The following is a 20,491-nucleotide window of genomic DNA, read 5'->3' on the forward strand; positions in this document are numbered from 1 at the left end:
GGAGCAGGCCTGTCCCGGGTTCTGATTAGGGCCGGCCCACCCACCCCCCAGGTACCTCAGCCTGGAGCAGGCCTGTCCCGAGTTCTGATTAGGGCTGGCCCACCCCCCGGGCACCTCAGCCTGGAGCAGGCCTGTCCCGGGTTCTGATTAGGGCCAGCTCCCTATCCCTAGTACCTTCGAGATGTTCAGAGTCAAGTGCAAAACGTGGGCGGGGAAGGCGAGGGTGCCGGAAAGGTCTGCAGCAGGAAGACCCAAAGGAGAGTGGTCTAGTTCATTTAAAAAAAACAAAAGCAAAGCTTTCCGTCTTGTACTTGGTCTAAGTCTTGCCCTTTTCTGACCACCCTGGGGGCCCTGAGGAGTGAGGGAACTATGCCTTTTGGGGGGTGTGTTTCTCTTTGGAGAAATTCTGCTGCTCCTCGGGTGGTAGGAGGTCCCGGACCCCCCCTCTCCAGCCTGGGGAATGTGGAGGGAATTCTCAGGCCTCGGCAGCTCAGCGGTTGGGCTGGACGGTGGGGGAGGCCGCAGGAGCAGACCCCAGCCCTCCCACAGCTCTGGGCTGCCAGGCCCCTGCCTCTCAGGGATCTCGGTCTCTTTTCGAGACCCACCACCGGTGCTGATTTTGTTTCTGCTCTAAGGTCGGTAAATGTCTGTGACGTGTTGGGTCAGCACGGAAACGGCTCAGGAGACCCTGGCCTCCAGGCAGCCTCAGCCGCATCCACGAGGCCTCCGTCCAGCCTCTTCTTCTCTGAGCTTTTATGCGGTTGCAGTGTAGCTGAAATACGGCTTTGCATCTTTTTTCTCACTCATGAACACGATACTGTGATTTTTTTTTTCCCGTGAGCCTGTCTTTCGAAGTTGACTCATCCCCCCTGCACTTGGGGCCACGTGGATCGGTGTCCGTGTCGGAAGTCACCTTAGTGACAGCTACGTCCGTTTTCTCCGCAGATGCCCTGTGGCTTTCCCGGCGTTGCATATCATTTCCTGAGTGGGTTGCATCCTGCTGACCGTGATGGTGGAAGCGTTTTAGAGAATCTTCTTGGCGCCAGTCCTGGGGGAGGAAGGGCTGTTCCTCCCTGAGTGCTCCAGGTGTTGGTTGGGGGCGGTGGAGCCCTGGTTACCTGAGGAATGGCTGAGCGCTGTGGAGGGGGTCCCGGAGCCCACTGGCCTTTCTCTGCTTGAAGCCACAGCTGGAGGCCCACATTCCAGCAGAGGGCAGGCACCCGGGCACGGGAGCTCTGTGCCCATCGCAAAGCTTTCTCTGGTGACACCTAGGTTTGGGGCTTGGGGCCTCGTGCTGTAGTGGAATAGGCCCACGCTTGGCTCTCTGCAGCATGGGATGGGTCATCAGCCTGACATCGTACGTTCCTGAGGCGTGGTGGAGGCAGCCACTTATTCTTACAAGTCAGGTGGGTTGGGTTCATTTGAGTGAGTCGGGGATCGTCGGGAGGCCCCCAGGCTGCAGGTAGCCAGGGCACCTTCCCTTCTTGTGGAGTGGTGCTGTCAGGATGGACGCTGCATAAACAGGCGGACCAGGGGGACGCGGTGGGTTCTAAGGAGGGGCCTCTACTTGGGTGTGAAATGCACATCTCCCAGCTCAGCAGGTTGCTGGGCGAGGCCTGCAGAGAGAGAGGGGGTGTTTTCAGAATCGAAGACAACATCCAGGTACCAAGGAGGGAGCCAAGTCTCCAAGTTGAGGGACTTCAGTGGACACTCGGCTCGGCAGCTGCCCCGTCCGAGACCTGTGATGTCACCGGCCATGCGTCGTCCATGGTGTGGCCGGGAGTGGGGCAGGGCTTTGGGCCTTGCACCTGCCCACTTCTGCCCACGCACAGCTCCGAACCTACAAGGGGCTGCCCCATTTCTCCTGCACAGGAACCACCAGGATTCAGAAGGTCAGACACGAGGATGGTGTCCGGGTTCCCTGAGGCTGCTGTGACCGAGAACCACAGGCCAGGCGGCCTAAAGGACCTACGCGGAGCCGCCCGCGCTTCTGGAGGCCGGGGTCTGGCATCAGAGGCCAGAAGGTCTGCTTCCTTCTGAGGGTGTTCGGGGAGAAGCTGCTCCCAGCTTCTCCCAGCTGCTGGTGGCCCAGGCACCCCTTGGCTTCCGCCTGCCCCCTGCCAACACCTGCTCCACCACACACAGCCGCCCTCCCTCTGTGGGTCCTCATCCCCTCTTCCTGTGACGTCACCAGTCATATGGGATTGAGGCCCATCCTCATGAGCTTAACCTAACTCAATGACATCTGCAAACACCCTGTTCCAAATAAGGTGACAGTTACAGGCCTCAGGGGTGAGAACCTCAGGATGCTTTTTGGGGGACAGAACTGAACCCATAACCACACCAGTGGAGGAGGCTGTGTGGCTTTGGATGGAGCCCCAAGAGACCCTGAGGTCGGCTCAGCAGGGTCTGGCCCGAGGAGGAGGTTCTTCCGTTGCCCTCACTGAGCTCTAGGGAGCACTCCCGGCTGTTCTGAGTCAGCGCGGTAATCCGCCTTCCTCCCTGGAGTCCTCTCTCCAATGCAGGTCCCTTCACTGATGATCTGAGGACCTGAGTCTGGCCCCTTATATCTCTGCTGGGCCGTCCCTAGTACAGGACCCTGTGACACTGTTTTACCTCCTGACGCCGACACCCCGTCTCCGTTAACATGGGCGAGCCTGCCCTGAACCCCTGTCGCCCAGGCCCTCTGGATGCCCCTGTGGATGCCCCTGGGGGCCCTGCCATCTCGGCCTCACAGCCTGTCACGGGTCTGTCCCTCTGGCCCTGTGTTTGTCCCTCGGACCTGCTTCTTCTTCTCTGTCTCATGTCCTGAGCCTGGGTCCTCAGGACTCAAGACGGGCGTCTGACCCTGTGGCTCAGCCGGGCGCTCACCCGCCTTCCCGGCCTCCTCCGCGGATTGGAAAAGGATTTCCTCCTCCACCGAGCGCTAGTCCTGGGGCACGGCCGAGGGCCCAGTCCACAGTCTGACCCGGGCTCCGCCCGCCCTGGCCCTCACCCCGCTGCCCTGCGGCTGTGCCCCAGCCTGGGGCTCCCTCCCTGTACCTGACACAAGGCCAGGCTGACGTCCTTCCTGCCTGCCCTCGTGACTGTCACAATAGAATGTGGCCCCGTCGAGCTCCTCGTGGGTCCTGGACAAAATGAGGGTGCGTCACAGCTGCACGGGGTTTCTGGGCCGCCACGGCTGAAAGGGCTCCTGGGTCCAGTCTGGAGATTGGCCCATCGCCCCCAGGCCCGCTTCCCCCACTCCCGGCTCTTGACCCCTTCGAGGTGGGATTCTGTGGAAGGACAGAGCCGCTCGCGAGCTTGGAGCGTCCGGGCCTGGTGCCCTGGTTTATTCCCACCCTGCACTTGGGAGGCGGTCCTGCCATCCCGGCTGCCAGGCTTATCTCAGGACAGCTGGTGTGTTGAGCTCCGTTGTCGCTGTCTGCTGGTGGGTCCCTGTCTGGGCCCCCGGGCGCTCCCTCCTGCAAGGCCTGCTCAGAGCTGGGGATCCGGACCATCCCTCACCCCAACTTTTCATCGAGAAAATTGTCACACATAGAAAACCTCAAAGGGAATCACACTGCAGACACCCATCTGCCCCCCACAACTGTTTACGCCGTGTGTGGGTTCCACAGCTGCTTAAAAAATTGCTAAATGTGCTTCATTCCTGGATATGTTTAAACACAGACACATTTATCCACTCAGATCCGCGGATACATTCTTAGACGCGCTGATACTGGGGAGACACACACATCCCGGTTTGCACGAGACTTCCTGCTTTCAAAACTGAAAATCCCTCTGGGTACCGACCCCCTGAGTCCCGGCAAGGCAGGAGGACCCCGGGCAGGAGACAAGGGCCCTCCCCCAGGGCCTCCTACCTCGTGATTAAAGGGAGGCAGAGGCCAGACTCACTCTGCGCCTGGTGTGTCCAGAGTCACGGGTGGGAAACGGGCTGGAGAAGGCCTTTGTAAAAGCCCCTCTGAGATGCCACCCAGGCTGGGCCGTCCATGGAAACCCTGCCCCTGTCACAAGCGGGCACTGCCGGGTGCCGCGCATGGAATTGGCTGAGAGCTTCGTTTCCGCCTTCTGTGCCACACAGCTCCAGCGCTTGTAGCCCGTGAGACAGATGTGGGGCCAGGGTAGGCACCGGGGTGGCACTGGGGCTGGCCAGCTGGAGCCGGTCCTGGAGGGAGTGCTGAGCCAGAGGTCAGCAGTGGCCACATGGGAAGAAGTCAGGCACCGTAAGAACCCAGCGCTGCCGGTGGCTCACGCCTGTAATCCCAGCACTTTGGGAGGCCGAGGCACGTGGATCACGAGGTCAGGACATCGAGACCATCCTGGCCAACATGGTGAAACCCCATCTCTACTAAAAATATAAAAAAGTAGCTGGTCGTGGTGGCCGGCGCCTCTAATTCCAGCTACTTGGGAGGCTCAGGCAGGAGAATCACTTGAACCTGGGAGGCAGAGGTTGCAGTGAGCCGAGATCACATTTCTGGGCTCCAGCCTGGGCAACAGAGCGAGACTCCATTTCAGAAAAAAGGAGCCCAGCGCCACCTGGGTAATTCATCCTTTTTCTTTAAAATTTCAACCTTCTAGTTTATTATAACCACCACACCCAGATTCCAGATTCTAGGAAGTTGAGGACTTGCTGACAAGGCATCTGTGTTTCCCCAGACGCCCTCCTGAACCAGGCTGCCTGGAGGGGCGTGGACAGGTGTGTGTCTCCCCAGGTGAGAGAGCTGCGCTGACGAAGATGGGAACGGCAATTGGGGTTCTTAATTAGCACGAATCTGCAGACTCTGCCTTGGTGCCAGCAGAACTGGTGAGAAACACTCGTATTTGCCCATGGTGGCAGTCCCCGGCTCGTCTGACGGGCTTGTCCCCAGGCAGAGAGAAGCGGATGCGTTGCGACTCGAGACAGTCTTTCTTGAGGTCCTGGGCAGTGGGAGGTTGTGGCCGAGGGCGCTGTGGGCAGCAGGCGTGGCCGAGGGCGCTCTGTCCATTTGCCTCGCAGGCGGGCTTCGCGGAGCTGTGGGGGCCGTGCTCGCCTTCCCAGGGGGCTGTCTGTGCCTGACTTTCAAGGCAGCCCTTTCCCTTTATGGCTTTCACCCTGTGTGGTCATAAATAAATCCCATCATATTTACAAGGTGATCCTCGTGCGGCTTATAAGGACGCGTCCCCCACAGCTCCTTCTGGCCCCCGCTCCACATGAAGGGCACTCTCTAGACTGTTCCTGGGGTTCACAGTCCTGGCCCCCACCCCCATTCCACCCTCCAGGAGGGGTCCTGTGACAAGAAAGGCAGTGCCTCTTCCACCCGGGCTTTGGGGGAGGGCCAGGTCATCACGAGTGACCGTGGGGTACAGCCCCTGTCCCTTGGAGACCCCCCTCCCGGCCAGCCCTCTCTGCCTCGCACATCCCTCCTGAGGCTGTCAGAAGGCGTTGGGGGCCCCCTGCAGCAGCCTGAGGGTCTTCAGCCCCCACCCTGGCTTCGCCCCTCTGTTCTAGTTTGTGTAGGGATGGTCAGGTCTGTTTCTACAGTGCTGGGGCCTGTAAAGAGTGGTCCTGGGCATCTGGGGTACAGCCAGGTACGTCCCCACTGGTTCTGCAAGGTGCGGGGGTCATCCTTTTCTTTGAGAAACACTGGCCTGGAATGCTGATTCCCTGGGACCCTGGAGCTGGGCCTGGGGCCAGGAATCACTCTGACATAGCTCACCAGCCCCAGGGCTGCTCAGGAGTGGGGTGGGCGCTCAGCAGGGAGGGAATGTCCCATCTGCAAGAGCAGTCCGGCCGAGCTAAGGGACAGCAGTGCAGGTTTTGAGTGGGAAGGTGGAATACATTCATGTTGCGTGTACCAACACCGCCCTGCCGATCTTCTAAAACTCCAGCATTTGCTCGTTGAGTCCTGATGAGCCTGGGAACCCAAGTCGTCTGTGTCTTCTGCAGTGGCCCCAGGGTTCTGCTGGATTAAGGGCGCGTAGGCCTGGGACCGTCTCTAATGCATCGCCCGTCCGTGCACTCCGGATGCTCCTGGAGCCTGGCTGCTCCAGACAGGGACTTGGAGGTCTTCCTCCTTCCTGCACGTCAGAGCACAGGGTTGGAAGGTGGGGTTTTGCCTCTTTGGAAACCAGAGACTGGTGTCACTGAGGCCAGATGGGGGGCACTTTGTCCTCTCAGAGTGGCCACTTAGAAGCCCAAAACTTCAGGCCGGGCACGGTGGCTTATGCCTGTAATCCCAGCACTATGGGAGGCCGAGACGGGCAGATCACTAGGTCAGGAGGTGGAGACCAGCCTAGCTAACAGTGACATCGCGTCTCTACTAAAAATGCAAAAAACTAGCTGGGTGTGGTGGCGCACACCTGTAGTCCCAGCGTCTCGGGGGGCCGAGGCAGGAGAATCACTCGAACCCAGGAGGCGGAGGTTGCCGTGAGCCGAGATAGCGCCACTGCACTCTAGCCTGGGCGACAGAGGAGACTCCATCTCAAAAAGGAAAAAAAGAAGCCCACAACTTCCTGCCTGTCCCACCCTCCATCTAGGGCTGCAGAAAGCGCAGCCAGGTGGGTGGGCAGTGAGATCCTGGGAACAGGGAGTTGGCCAGCTCCAAAGACTGTGAAGCTCTGGGCTTAGCAGACACTGGCTGCTTGCACGTCCGTGGGGACCCCAGGGGTTCAGTGGGCAGGGCTGGGGTAGGAGCGTCTTGCCCGAGAGAGGCCTTCTGTGGATGTCCAGTCTCTGGTGGACTGGTGGACACGTGGATCTGGGCTTCGTCCATAGTGAGTTCATTGTTCCGTGAGAAAGCCAGGGCAGTGCTGGGAGTGCGGATGCCTGAGGTCACTCGGGGGATGCCTCGTGCAGACCCAGCGTGGGGTTGGCTGGACAATGCACCCCCAAAAAATGCCCAGCTTCTAATCCCTGGGGCCTATGGACATGTCGTTTTGCCTGGCAGGAGGGCCTTGCAGATGGGATTGATTCAGGGTCTTGAGGTGGGGATGTGACTGTGGGTTATCCGGGTGAGTCTTACAGGCCATCACAGGCGTCCTGGTAAGAGGCGGGCACGGGGGCATGAGGCCACAGCAGAGGCGGGGGTGGGTGAGGCAGGGCCAGGAGCCCAGGGGCGTGGCCGCCTCTGAGACCTGGAAAAGCCACGGGAACAGATTCTCCCGGAGACATTAGAGGAAATCAGCGACAACTTGACTTTAGCCCAGTGAGGCTGGGCTCAGACTTCTGGCCTTTAGAGTGGCAAGGGGATAGATGCGTGCTGCCTCGGGGCCCTGGTTTGAGGCTGTTACTACTGCAGCCGTGGGGAGCTCCTAGAAGCCTAAAGACACTCCTGTCCCTGCCTCAGTGGCCCCGGAAGCATCTCTCACAGAACCTCGGCACCCACCGTCCTCACTGTTGTCACCACTCAGGCCGAGCGGCCTGTGAAGGAAGCCAGGGAGGCAGCAGGAAAGAGAACAGCTGATCTGTCTCTGCGCCCGTCTCCTGGAAACGTGAAGCTGCTTCATGCCAGAGGCGGAGGCTCGGTGTTCGGAGCTGGCCCCATTCTGCTGCCAGGGAGCCTTGCAGGGTCCATCCCTGGGGACACGACCACATGCCTGCTGGGCTGTGTGCTCGGGAAGACAGACCAGGTTGAGTCCCCTCCGCCCCACTCCCTGGTGGAGGCGCACAGCACATGTGGTCCAGCCTGTCCTCGCATGGTGTACGACAGTGGGGACCGGTCTGAGCACTCCGTCCACGGCCACCTCAGTGGTTTCTCTTAAGAACCCTGCCTCTTGGGCGCGGTTTTTATGCCCGTTTTTTACGTAGGGAAATTCAGGCCACTGGTAAGCAGCATAGCTGAGATTTGAACCCAGGGAGTGTGGCGCCGGGCTCTGTGTGAACACAGGGTGGCTAACAGCCGGAAGTGCTGGGGTCTATGGTTTCAGGGAGGTGGTTTCTGTGCACTTTCAGGATTGCAGGTGCAGCCAAGCCTGGCCACGGCCCTGGACACAGGAACATGGGAGTTGGGGACCCAGGGGCCTCTACACCTGACCCCATCCCCCACAGGCTTAGGGGCAGCACGGATCCGCTGTCTCGGGCTCTCCTGCCTCCCCAGGACCAAACTGAACCACGTGTGGCCGGCCAGGAGCCTGTGCATTGAGGCTCGCGTCCGCCCAGCCTTCATATTTACCTTTGCCGGGTAGATTGAATTAGAAAAGGGCCATGCGTGCAGTTTTGAAACAAGAGACCTCGTAAATACTTTACTGGAGCAAGCTCAGTATTTACTTGCTCATAAAGTTGCCGGGGATGGCTTCGGCCGGAGTCGGTAACTGATGGGTGCCGCTTCGTGTTCATCATCTGGAGACAGCTCCATCTGGGAGGTCCTGGGGGCGGCGTGCTCTGCGGGCCCTTGCAGCTCCGCTGGGCGGTGTGGCCTCTCCCGGGCCCTGCGGCCGCTGGCTTTCGAGGCAGGTGGCTTTCGTGGCCCCTCTGGGGTCAGGGTGACTGTGCTGGGGGGTGGTGCCTGGGAGGCTCTCCTTGCTTCATGAGGCTGCCTCACCCTCATTCTTGTTCCCTCTCCCGACACCCTGGGTTCCCCACGGTCCCCCTTCATCTGCACAGATTTCCACCTAGGCCCTGGGAGGCTGGTGGAGTCCTGGGTTCTAGAAGACCTCAGAGAACCAGGGCAGAGTGAATGTCTGGGGTGGGGGTGTCAGAGCAGGGGCTGCCCAAGACCCATTGATGGTGGACGAAGGAGTGAGGAACGGGATGAAGGAGTGACGAACCGGATGGATAAACACATCAGCTGCGTGACTTTCCACCATCACGGTCTGTTTCCAGCCCCAGTGTCCTGATTTTTAAAATACAGCAGCTAAAATACCTGGTGGTCTTTTCTCCCTCTTCTGAGTGTAGCCCCGGCATACCACATCTCCGCCCAGGGTCGGTGGTCAGGCTGTACAGTCTGGCCGCCTTGCCTTTGTGTCTAGAGGGTGCCGTCAGGGAGGGATCTGTCCACGTGGGAAGGAGCCCGAAACCTGGATGCTTGGACCTCAGACTGGGAGAGGGTGTGGGTGAAGGCACGTGGACCTGCGCTTTATTTTATGTGTGTGTGTGTGTGTGTATGTATTTATTTTTAGATGGAGTCTCTCTTGCCAGGCTGGAGTGCCGTGGGGCGATCTCGGCTCCCGCTTCTCCCACCCTCCAGTGCACACCCTTCTGGGATGGCGGCACAGCAGGGGCACCCTTGCCTCACCTCCCTCTCCTGTCATTCCTTCTGCCCACTCCCCCTTGGTGGCCTCTCTGATGACCTCAGCCGCCCCCTCCCTCCACAGGCCCTGAAGCATCTCCAGGTCCCTGACCCTTGGCACCTCCTGCCTCTTCCTCAGGCCCTGCAAACCTCCCCCCGATTTCACCAGGAGCAACTGGCCTTCCCAGATTTGTGTAAATGAATTCACATATTTTGACTTAATTGTCTCAAAATGGCTCAATTTGGAGTTGGACTTCTCTGATGCTCATAAAATTCAGGAGGCTGTTTTTAATCAGCTCTGCTACGGCTGCCTCCTCGGAGAAGGGAACAGTTTCTTGTTCTGCTATTTTTGTTTTCCTATGTTGTTGCTGAAGACAATTTAGTTTGATCTCTGAATCATCAATGTACCCAACCCATCTACCCGCCCTCCCACCATCCTATCGGCCCACCCCTCACCCCCCCCCCCCCCCCCCCCACCCACCCATCCTGTTCATCATTCACCCCCCACCCTATCCACCCACCCATCCTATCCATCACCCACCCACCCATGCTATCCACCCATCCTGTCCATCACCCCCCCACCCACCACCCAGTCTTTCCATTCACCCATGCCCGCTTCCATCGTTCACCCACACATCCATCCATCCTTGTGTTGGATGCTCCATCCGTGCCGGCAGGCATCAGCAGATGTGCCCGGGGCAAGCTGGCACAGGAACACCCATGGCTACTGTGTAGGTGCTCATGGGCACTCACTCTGGCTGACGTAGGGGCCGTAGGGCCCATGCTTTGTGAGGGGCTTCTCAGAGGGGGTTGGAGGTAGTGGCAAGAGTGGGAGAACCCTCGTGTCCCGGGGCGAAAGCAGGAAGAGCAGCTGTGCTGAGTCTGGCCGTGGCTGCAGAGCACCACAGGCTGTGGCATCGGGAGGGCCCAGGCCCATGGCCCACGGCCTTAGGGTCTTGCACTTTATGAAGAGGGCGAGGCAGGATGTGACAGCGGCTTTGCCCTGAGACCTTGCAAACATACACGTGACTGGCTCTGTGGGGAGAGGTGGCCGAGCCCCTATGATGCTGAGAGCCACGAGGGCTCAGTGTCGCTGGGGATGAGGAGGAGAGGCCTCCCCGGAGCAGGGGTGCACCTGCAGGCCTCTGAGGCTGGCACGGCATGAGTCTGCAGACAGCCTCTGGAGGTGGCTGGACCCCTGCCTGTGTTTCTGTTTTCTCTTAGATGAGGAGCTTGAGCTCTCACTGGCTAGTGAGGCCGAGTGGGGTGTCTGAGGTGTCAGAAGCCAGGGGCCAGGTGTTTCTTGAACCATCCCTTCCAGAACGAGTTCTCAGAGCAGCAAAATCCCCACAATGTGCCTTCCTTCCTCCTGCACCATGAGTGGGAGAAGGAGCTGGTGAAATACCCAAGAAATCCCCCTAGAGCACAGGAGTGCATGAGAACCCAGGGGACCAACCTTGGTGCCACATGGTATTCAGGTGCAGAAGCTCCCAGAGTCCCACTGATTGCTCTGTCCCCAAAATGTTTGTGTAGACGTGCTTCAGTGACCCGGAGGTGAGGGATACCGAGGACGGTGAGTGGATGTTTCACATGGTGGGCAGGCTCTGGGCACCTTGGACGGCCTGGCTGGGCACCTGCCTATGCTTCACAAAAGAATTTGTACCACCTCTTGTTACAAAACAGCAAGGAGGGCGGCATTGGAGACTCCAGCAGCGGGGAGAGACTGAACTCCGCGCCCTCCACAGCAGGGGATGGCTGCAGATTTCCGGAGTGAAGAAGTGACAGAAGCCACGCAGAGGAGCGGAGGAGCGGGGCTTGGTGTCGGGAGGAGGCACAGGAGCCAGGGCTACATGGAGGGGTCTCAGCTGGCCGAGGGTGAGGCCCACCAAGAAGAGGACTCAGAGGAGCCTGACAAAGCTACACCTGGAGGGAGTCCTTGTCACCTGCCGTGGGGCTACACTGGGGGTGCTTGGAGAATGCTGCGGCTGAGGAGGATCCCCAGAGGAGGTGGTGTGCACACAGGACAGCCCACGCTACAGGGGCACTTAGTGTGGCAGCCTCCGTCAGCAGACAGGCCCCTCACCCTGCCTCGGAGGGCTGGCAGCTCCTCTGGAGTCCTGTCGACAGGTGTGGCCAAGGCACCTGTGGTCTCGGCTGTGTGGACAGGGCCGCCTTCCCACCTGGCACTGCCTGTGACGGCCAAGCCCCATGCTGGGTGGGCGCAGACCCTACGCTCCCTTTCTTGGCTTGGAAGCTTCGTTCCATTGCCCATGTGGTGTTCCTCCCCGGAAGGTCTTACCTCCAGACAACCCTCTCCGTCTCTGTGTAATCACCCAGAATAAGTCGAGCGTGCATGCAGACACGTGCTCTGTCGGCTGCAGGGGGTGGCGGAGGTGAGCACCGACAGCAGCTGTCGCGTTTGACCTTGAAGGACGCCCTGACGCGTGCGGGGGGTGGGCACGGTCTCTCCAGCAGCCACGGCGTAGTGCACGGCCTGTGCCATGACCTGCGGGATGGGACGTGGCCCACAGTGTGTTGGTGGCGGGTATGGTATTGCCTGGTGAGCAGGTGTCCTGGCCAGGTCCCCGGAGTGGGTGGGTGGAAGAAGGAGGTTCTTTGTCGCCGAGTGCCAGGCGGATGTGAACTTCCCAGGGCTCCACATCTTTCTTGGAAAGTCTGCAGACAGGTGTGTGGGAGGAAGAGCCAGCAGGCCCAGCACACCCCATTTAACCGCATCGCAGACTGGCACAGCTGCCCAAGGCCTCTGCTGGGTGCCTCAGGGTGCATGTCAGAAAGCCCATTGCCCTTCCTGTTTCCTACAGATATTTTAAGAGACCTTGGTGAGTTTTCTTAGGGAAAATTTTAGATGTATAGAAAACTTGAAGACAGTTCAGAACATTCCCACATACTGTGCACGGACTTTTCACCTAATAATTCACAGTAGGACATTTTAACATCCACAGACACTTTGTTACCGTTAAAGAACTGGCATTGGCCTGTCATCTTGAGAGAACGTTTGTATGTGATTCAGAATGCCTTAGTTGTGTCCTTTTTCTGTTTGAGATCCCATGCAGGACCCCGTGTGGTATTATTAGCTGTCACGTCTCCTGCGACCCCCCTTGGCTGTGACAGTTGTCAGACTTTCTGTGTTTTTGATGACCCTGACGGTTTTGAAGAGTGAAGTCGGGTAGTTTACTAAATGCCTCTCTTTTGCAATCTGATGCTTTTCCCGTGATGCGACTCGGGCTGTGGTTTTTGGGAAGAAGATGTCAAAGGGAAGTGTCCTTTTCGTCACATCCTATCAGGGGCACCCGCTGACATCAGCATCAGGCACTTGACCTTGAGCACCCGCCTGGGGTCCTGCCGGTCAGGTTCCGCACTGGGAAGTCGCCCTTTCTCACATGGTGTGCCCCTTGGAAGAGCGTTTGTGGGTGCAGCGCTCACTTACGGAGTGGGGAGGGACAGGCCGCCTCCTCAGGGGTGGGCAGCCACTGTACTTGGATTCTTCAGCCCCGGAGATGTGCGTTTTCTCTCCATTTCGTAACTGATTTAGTGACTCTCACTGTTGCTATCAGTGTGGGCCGATAGACACGTTTGGACTCTGGGCTGCGATCCAAGGCTGCTTTATTTACTGGGTTGCCAGGTACATTAGCTCTGGCCATGGGCGCTCGCCCTGGCACTTGGGACCCCGTTGGCACAGCCCGTAGTGACTGTGTGTTTTGAGCACTCCTTCACTTTCCGGCACCAGCAGCCACTCCTGGGTCCTCTTGTCCAGCTCCTTCGCTAGTCTCAGAAACAGCCATTTCCCGAGGGAGTGTGGTTTTTTCATCACAGAGTAGTATTAGAAAGCAAGGTCTTGGCTGGGTATGGGGGCCCACGCCTGTAATCCGAGCACGTTAGGAGGCAGAGGTGGGTGGATCACCTGAGGTCAGGCGTTCAAGACCAGCCTGGCCAACATGGCAAAACACCATCTATACTAAAAATACAAAAAAAAAATTATCTGGGTGTGGTGGCAGGCATCTGTAATCCCAGCACTCGGGAGGCTGAGGCAGGGGAATCCCTTGAACCTGGGAGGCGGAGGTTATGGTGAGTTGAGACTGCATCACTGCACTCCAGTCTGGGAAACAGAGCGAGACCCTGTCTCAACAAATAACAAACTCAAAGCAGAAAGAAACCTCGATGCTGGTGTCCGGCACCTTCGTTGCTAGTGGAGTGTCTTTCATTGTTTCCGAGCCCTCCTGGCCGACAGAGTGAGGCGATGAGGAGACGCATGAATGTGCACGACCCACCGCCTGTGCGCAGCCGTGAATGCGCCCACGTGCAACCGCCGTATCCGTGTTGAGGTTAACGGGGAATGCACGTGGGCGTCTCCACCTCTGATCACCAGCCCGTGGGTTGTTCTAGCCCCATGCCCTTGCTTGTCAGTAAACTCCCGCTGCAACAGTGAGACACTGGCTCCCTCCGGCCACCAGCCACGCAGCTCATTGTCGAGTTCAAGCGTGCATGTATAGCAGAGTCGGAATCACAGGTCTGTATCTACGGGAAACAGCTTTAACAGCTAACGCACAGTGCTTGCGATCAGGCCCGTCTGCTTTTGGTCTTACAGACCTCAGCCCTTTCCAGAATCATGCAGGCGAGTTCCTTTTCTCCCCAGCTCGCTTGGAAGGTTATTTCACACATTTATAACACACATGCTCCCATCACCATGTAAACTCTCGCCTGGAATACCCAACCTAGTAAATGATCCTTTAAATGTGCGTCCACTGAAGGTCACTCTGTAGTGAAATCATGGGGGGTTTTGGCAAATGTGTGATGCTGTGTTTGCCATGACAGTATCATACAGAAGAGTTTCTCTGCCTTAAAAATACCCTGGGTCCACCTGGTCATTCTCTCTCTCCCCCTGACAACCACTGATCCTTTGACTTTCTCAGTAGTTGTGTCTTCAGTGGGTCATGGAGTTGGAGTCACACTGTGTGCAGCCTTTTCAGACCGGCTTCTTGTACTCGGCAGTAAGCACGTAGGTTTCGGTGTGTCTGTTGTGGCCTGGCAACGTCCTTCTGGTTATCCCCGAGTAAGATTCCACTCTGTGAACCTTCTGCCATTTATTTATCCATTCACCTGTTGAAAAAACTCTTGGTTGCCTCCAGTCTGGGGTGATTTTACATAAAGCGGCTGTAAACATTCACACGCAGCTCCTTGCGTGGGCAGAGGTTTTCAGATCTATTGGCTGAACCCCAAGGAGTGTGATTTTGGGATCGTATCGTTAGGAGTGTGTTCTGCCTCGTAAGACGCTGCCAAGCTGTCTGCCAAAGTGGCTGCGGCATTTCAGATCCCCGCCGGCCGCGAAGGAGTCCTGTTGCGCCGCATCCTCGCCAGCATTTGACACGTGGTGGTTTCTGGAACTGAGCCATTCCGGTAGGTGTGTGGTGGTTACCTCCCTACTTCAATTTGAACTTTCCTGATGGCAGATGACGTGGGGGCCCTTTTTCATATGCATATTTGCCATTTTTTTGGTGAAGGGCTCATTCCGACCCTCTGCCCGTGTTTTAATTGGGTTGTCTGTGCTGGTATTGTTCCGTTGAAGGGTTTTCTTGTGTGCACTCCAGATAACAATTCTTCATCACATATGTGGTTTGCAAATAGCATCTCTCAGTCTGCGGCTGGTCTTTTCATCCTCTTAACAGTGTCTTTGCAGAGCAGATGTTTGTAATGTTAGTAAAATCTAATTTATCGCATGGTTTTCTTTCATAGGTTATGCATTTGATGCTCATCTAAAAGCTCATCACCCCATTCTCGGTTCCATAGATTTTTCTCCGGTGTTTACGTCTAGAAGTTTTATATTGTTGTGTTTCATCTTTAGGGCTCAGGTCCATTTTGAATCAGTTTTTGTGAAGGTGGGAGGTTGGCGTTGAGATAGCGTTTTTCCTTTCTTGCTTGTGAGACTTCCAGCTGCTCCAGCCCTGTGCTGAGACCTCCTGTCCTCCGTGGGATTGCAGGTCGTGTGGGTTTGTGTGGGCTCCGTGGACATTGGAAGGACGGCCGGGGGGCCCCTCCCTTCACGGTGGCATCAGCAGCTGCCCCTCCTGGAGATCGGCATGTTCCTGCTTCCTGTAATTGTCCAGGATACACACCCAGGCTGGAAGACGCCATTTCCACTCGGCTTGGCATTGGCACCCCCTGTGTGTGTCTAAAGAAAGTTAAGTGGAAGAAGTCTGATGTGGTTGAATTTTTCTGGGAGTTCAGTCTTTTCTGAACCATCCTGGACCTCCCAAGTTTCGCTTCTCCGAAGACGGGAATGTCTGCAGTAGGAGTCTTGGTCCAGCGAAGGAGCCACCTCCGTCACCGTCAGCGCGTGCCCAGCAGCTGCAGGTCCGGGGGTGGGTGGCAGGGGAGGCAGCCCCACAGGCGCCAAGGATGGGGAAATGTGTCAGCACCCAGAGGGTGCCACATGCAGGCTGCGCCAGGTCCTGGGGGTCGTGGCAGGGCATGCAAAGGGTCCCTGTGCTGCTGGTGGTTTTCCTGCACTGTGGCCACAGCCCTGCCCCCCAGGCAGTTCCCTCCTGCTGAACCTGGAGAGCAGACAGCCGCAGAGAGGCTGAGCAGCTTTCCTAACTGGGGCGAGTGGCATGATGGAAACTGCAGCCTTTGTCATGGGAGACCCCCTGCCCCACCGTCTGACTCACCAGCCTCCTTTCTTGGCTCATCCAAAATGAGACACACACACTGGGGGCAGCTGAGGCAGGACTCTCCGGGTCTGTCCCTGAGCCACCCTGGGTGGGTGTGGAGGCTGCAGGGAGTACAAAGGGCCTCAGGGCCATGGCCAGGACAAGGGGATGGAGGGACAGGCCTGGCCTGGACACTGAGGCTGCCTGTGGACCCACATTAGGCAGACCTCTCAGTGACACGTCCCAGCAAGGATGAGGCAGGGGTGTTGCGTATTCTCCAGATGCTCCCAGGTGACCCAGCAGGCAGGTGCGTGCACTCACCTTTTCCTACCATCCAGGCAGGGAAACGGAGGCTCAGTGCGGAAGACCTTGCCCAGAGCAGAGGTCACGATCCTGGTCAGGCTGGGGCCTGTGGCCCCTGGAAGCCGGGCTGGGGTGCACACAGGCAGGCAGTGGCTCCACAGGCGCTGTGAGGTCTGGCCTGAGGCTCCGGTGGGCCCTTGGGGTTAAGGTGGACTTGGGAGGTGACAGGCAACTGGCAGGAGGGCGGTTGGGGACATTTGACGGCACAGGTTACCATGTTCCACTTCTGCACAGGCCATGGCTAGGCTCATGGGCACGGGGAGGTCAGCTGCTGCCCCACAGGACCCAGCTTGTTGTGGTGTCTGGGGAGCCCCTGCCTTGGCACACCCTCCATGCCAGCCTCAGCCCTCCTGCTTCCTGGTCCTCGCCCCCTTTGCCTCTGGAGTGTGGCCCTCTGCCCTCCCCTGCTGGAATCCCACAGGCTCCAGACCCAGAAGCTCTGTCCTGCCCAGGTCCTGTCACCAACCACAGCTGCCTTGGCGGGTACCCAGGTGCCCCATGCCTGGTTTTTCTCCCAGGTGGGATGCCAGGTGCTAAGGTCTGGCTCTCTGTGCAGCCCTGGGGCGTCTGCCACCCCCACCAGGAAAGGCAATGTGTGGACTTGGTGCGCTCCCGCATGCGCTGTCAGGTTGGACGAGCGTGGAGAAGCGGAGCTGCCGTGCCCCGTGTCCCCCTGGAGCCAGAGACAGCGCGTGATTGTTCCCGGGAGCGTTTTAGGCCTCTTAGCGGGGTGTTTGTTCCTAAGACAAATAGCCACTGCTGCAGACAGCTCCACGGCCACCCACAGTTCCGGGAAGTACCAGACACGTCGGTGTGTTTGCCATCCTTACATGTGCCCGGCCTCCTTCGAGGTGGAAGGCATCAAGTTAATTAGTGATGGTGGCCGGGGGCTGTGGGTGGGGGCTGGGAGCGCAGGCGGGCAGAGCCGGGTGCCGTTTCCCTGAGAGCTGAGTGAAGTGGAGAGGAGGGGGCGGTGAGGGCTGCAGCACACTCGAGGCTACCGGGAAAGGGGTGGCCCTGGCCGGTGGCCTCCTGGTGGAAGGGACCCAGCAGATGGTACTCTGGGGCCCCGGCGGCACCCCTTAAGGTGGGCTCTGCTTCAGCAGTGCTGGCTTATGGGCTGTGCCTGCTGGGGTTCTCTGGTTCAGCCCCATCTAGGCTTTCCCAGCCTCAGGGCCGGCCCTGGACAGACTCTCCCCTGCTCGCTCAGTTCACGAGCCCTGTCCCTGGCCTCCCATCCTCCAGCTCAGGAAGGAGAGAGGGAGCCGGGACACCCCAGCGGCCCCTCCTTTTCCTGGCCTTGGCACCCTGGGGCTTCGGGAATGGGGGACTGTGGAGCATAGTTGAGCCCATGGCTCTGCTCCAGGCAGCCCTCCAGGTGACCCACCCTCCCAGCTCCCTGAGCCCCAACCCTCACTGCTGCTGGTGGTGTGGAGGGCACATGTTCCAAAAGCTGGGGAGTCACAGGCTGGGTCACCCACATGGTCTCAGCTAGGGACATTTGCCCCTTGGAGGACATCTGATGATGTCTAGGGACAGCTGGGTTGTTCCAACTTAGAATGCATGGGGCAGCCCCCACACAGAGATCCAGCCCTGAGGTCCAAGTTGCCACCGTAGGAAACCCTGGATCACAGCCTGTTGAATGGGAGAGGGTAGAGGACACCCGGGCACGTTGAGTGCCTTCCTGGCGGAGGTGTGCAGGCACCTGGGAAATTAGAGCTGAGGTAGGGTCACGTGCTTTAAAACCTCTTGGACTCCAGTTTTGTCTGGGGACCCCCAGATGGCCAGGAATCCCTGGGGCACTCTGCAAGCTGCATAGGGAGCCAGCCAAGAAGCCAGGCACAGAGACTCACACCTGTAATCCCAGCACTTTGGGAGGCCAAGGCAGGCGGATCATGAGGTCAAGAATCGAGACCAGCTTGGCCAACATGGTGAAACCCCATCTCTACTAAAAATACAAAAATTAGCCAGGCGTGGTGGCGCACACCTGTGGTCCCAACTGCTCAGGAGGCTGAGGCAGGAGGATTGCTTGACCCAGGAGACAGAGGTTACCGTGAGCCGAGATCGTGTCACTGCACTTCAGCCTGGTGACAGAGTGAGACTCTGTATGGAAAAAAAAAAGAGAGAGAGAGAGAGAGAGCCTGCCCAGAGAAGCCAGTCCTGGCCCGGCAGGACCTGACCTGCCTGGGGTGGGAGCAGGGGAGAGCAGGTGGAATGGGAGCTCTGCCTGCAGAAGGGCCTGGGCGGCTCTGCGTGGAGGAGGGATCACTGAATGACATGTCTGCTTTTTGCCCAGGTCGCTCCTGGCCCTGGTTCTGACCAGCACAGGACGCCTTGTGGATGGCGTGGGGAAATTCTAAGGGGCGCCGGTGGCCAGGCACAGAGAGGGATGCCTCGCTTCACTGCCCCCTGGGCCCTGGCTTTGGGAAGGGTGTGGCCCTCGTTGCCCTTGGCAGACTTGTCAGCGGCGTGCAGTGACCAGGTGTACGCTGTTGTGTCTACAGCTTTCCAGCCCTGCTCGGACCCAGGGCAGGTGGCCACGCTGACAACTCACTTCATGGGATAATTGGCAGGGCACCAGTGGACACAGTGAGGTGCTAATAGTGGCCATCTCTGTGTAGCAAGTACCGCCTCCAGAGCAATGGCAGCGTCCATGTCTTCACCGCCGTCCATCAGGGCTGCATCGAAGCCACACAGGCTGAGAGCTGGCTCGCCGGGCCTGAGTCACTCGTGCCATGAACCCAGCTCCAGGCACTGGGGGAAGCCGGGGCTGTGGGGCTCCTTTTGTTTCTACCTGAAACCAGCCAGCCAGGCCCCCTGAGGACAAAGTGAAGTGAGCCCGAATCTGCCCCCTGTACCCCATGCTCAGTGCTCCAGCGCCACCTGCGGAGCCCGGCGTGCAGGCTGCCTCCTGGTTGCGAGGCCCGGGGCCACTGAGGGCCGGGGAACTCGGCCCGTGTACAGCCAGGGGCCGGCACTCTGGAACGCAGTGTGGAGTCCCTGGTCTCCTGCGGGGACATTCCGGGGGGGCTCTGGCCCATCTCCCCGCCCTATCTTTTCCGAGGACGGAGCTCCTGGGCCAGGTGGAGGCAGGTCTGCAGGTCCTTCAGTTCACCTTCCCCCGAGGGTCAGGAGAATGGGGCTCGGATGACCCACCATCTGCTGGGAGAGGCGGGGGCCTTGGCATGCTCCAGGGTCCCAGCCCCTCTGCCAGGCCAGGCCAGGGTGAAGCAAGCAACTTCAGGCTCCCCTGCCAGAAGCTGCAACCCACCCAGGTGTACAGTCCCTGGTGGGCAGCCCCACCCGCCCGCATGCCCTCTGTGAGGGCTACACTGGATACGCACCTCCCTGGCCTGCCCAGCAGGATCTGATGTGCACAGGCCTCTGGTGGGAGGGGCTCCCCGAGGTCCTGGTGTCTGGCACCGGTGCGGCCCAAGCAGGGCGCTGAGCTGCTCACCTGGATCTTCGCTGCCAGGTGGCCGCATCCTCGCGACTGAGTGTCTCCAGCCACGCAGTGAGAGGGAGCTCTTGGACACGGCCCCTGCTGCCTCGTTACCCAGAGGCACGGCCCCGGCTTCATGCGGCCTCCGGAGCCTGCATTAGCTGCAGACAAACGAACCAGACTCAGGCGCTGGGAGCCGGTAATTGGCTGCTCTCGCCCTACCACAGCCCCGTGGCTGGATCGCACGTTGAGGGGGCTTAGGGGAAGCGTGACGCCCTCCAGTTTCCTGACATTTGCTAGAGACATCGAAGGATGTGGGGGTCTGCGCGGCAGTGTGGGAAGGACAGCAGGGGGCCTGGAGGATGACTGGAATGCAGCCCGTTTAAATCCAGCTTCTTAGTTCCTGGCAAGAACGGGTGATGGGACCCCCGAGCCCCAGCCCCTGCAAAATGCAGACATGTGTGCCCACCTCACAGGCAGTGCGGGTTGCGGGGGTCCGGCCGGTCACATGGCTCAGTGCAGTGCCTGCATTCCTTCATTCCCTTCATCATGCTGTCACTCCACGTCGCCTGAGGACACGGAACCACATTCTCCACGGCCGAGGCCAGACACTGTCCCCCTCAGGCTCGTCTCCCACTGGGGCTCCGGGAGCGGCTGGGGTCGTGGTGTTTCCTGTGGCCAGGGGAGTCCCCACATGTGCAGCTTCTGTCCACTGTCCTCAACCACTGCCACAGCCCTGCCTGCCTCCCCCTACCACAGGCCTGCCTACCTCCCACCTACCGCGGCCCTGCCTGCCTCCCCCTACCACAGCCCTG

At 59.0% G+C, this 20,491-nt stretch overlaps 1 protein-coding gene across 7 annotated transcripts in view; it reads left to right on the forward strand.

The window, feature by feature from the left end:
- TAFA5 (TAFA chemokine like family member 5) overlaps positions 1 to 20,491 on the forward strand; it is a 280,241-nt gene that overhangs the window by 111,947 nt on the left and 147,803 nt on the right. The window lies entirely within an intron of this gene.

The sequence above is a fragment of the Sapajus apella genome, unplaced genomic scaffold (genome assembly GCF_009761245.1).
Source record: "Sapajus apella isolate SASKATOON/1434 unplaced genomic scaffold, GSC_monkey_1.0 scaffold156, whole genome shotgun sequence".
Lineage (NCBI taxonomy): Eukaryota > Metazoa > Chordata > Mammalia > Primates > Cebidae > Sapajus > Sapajus apella.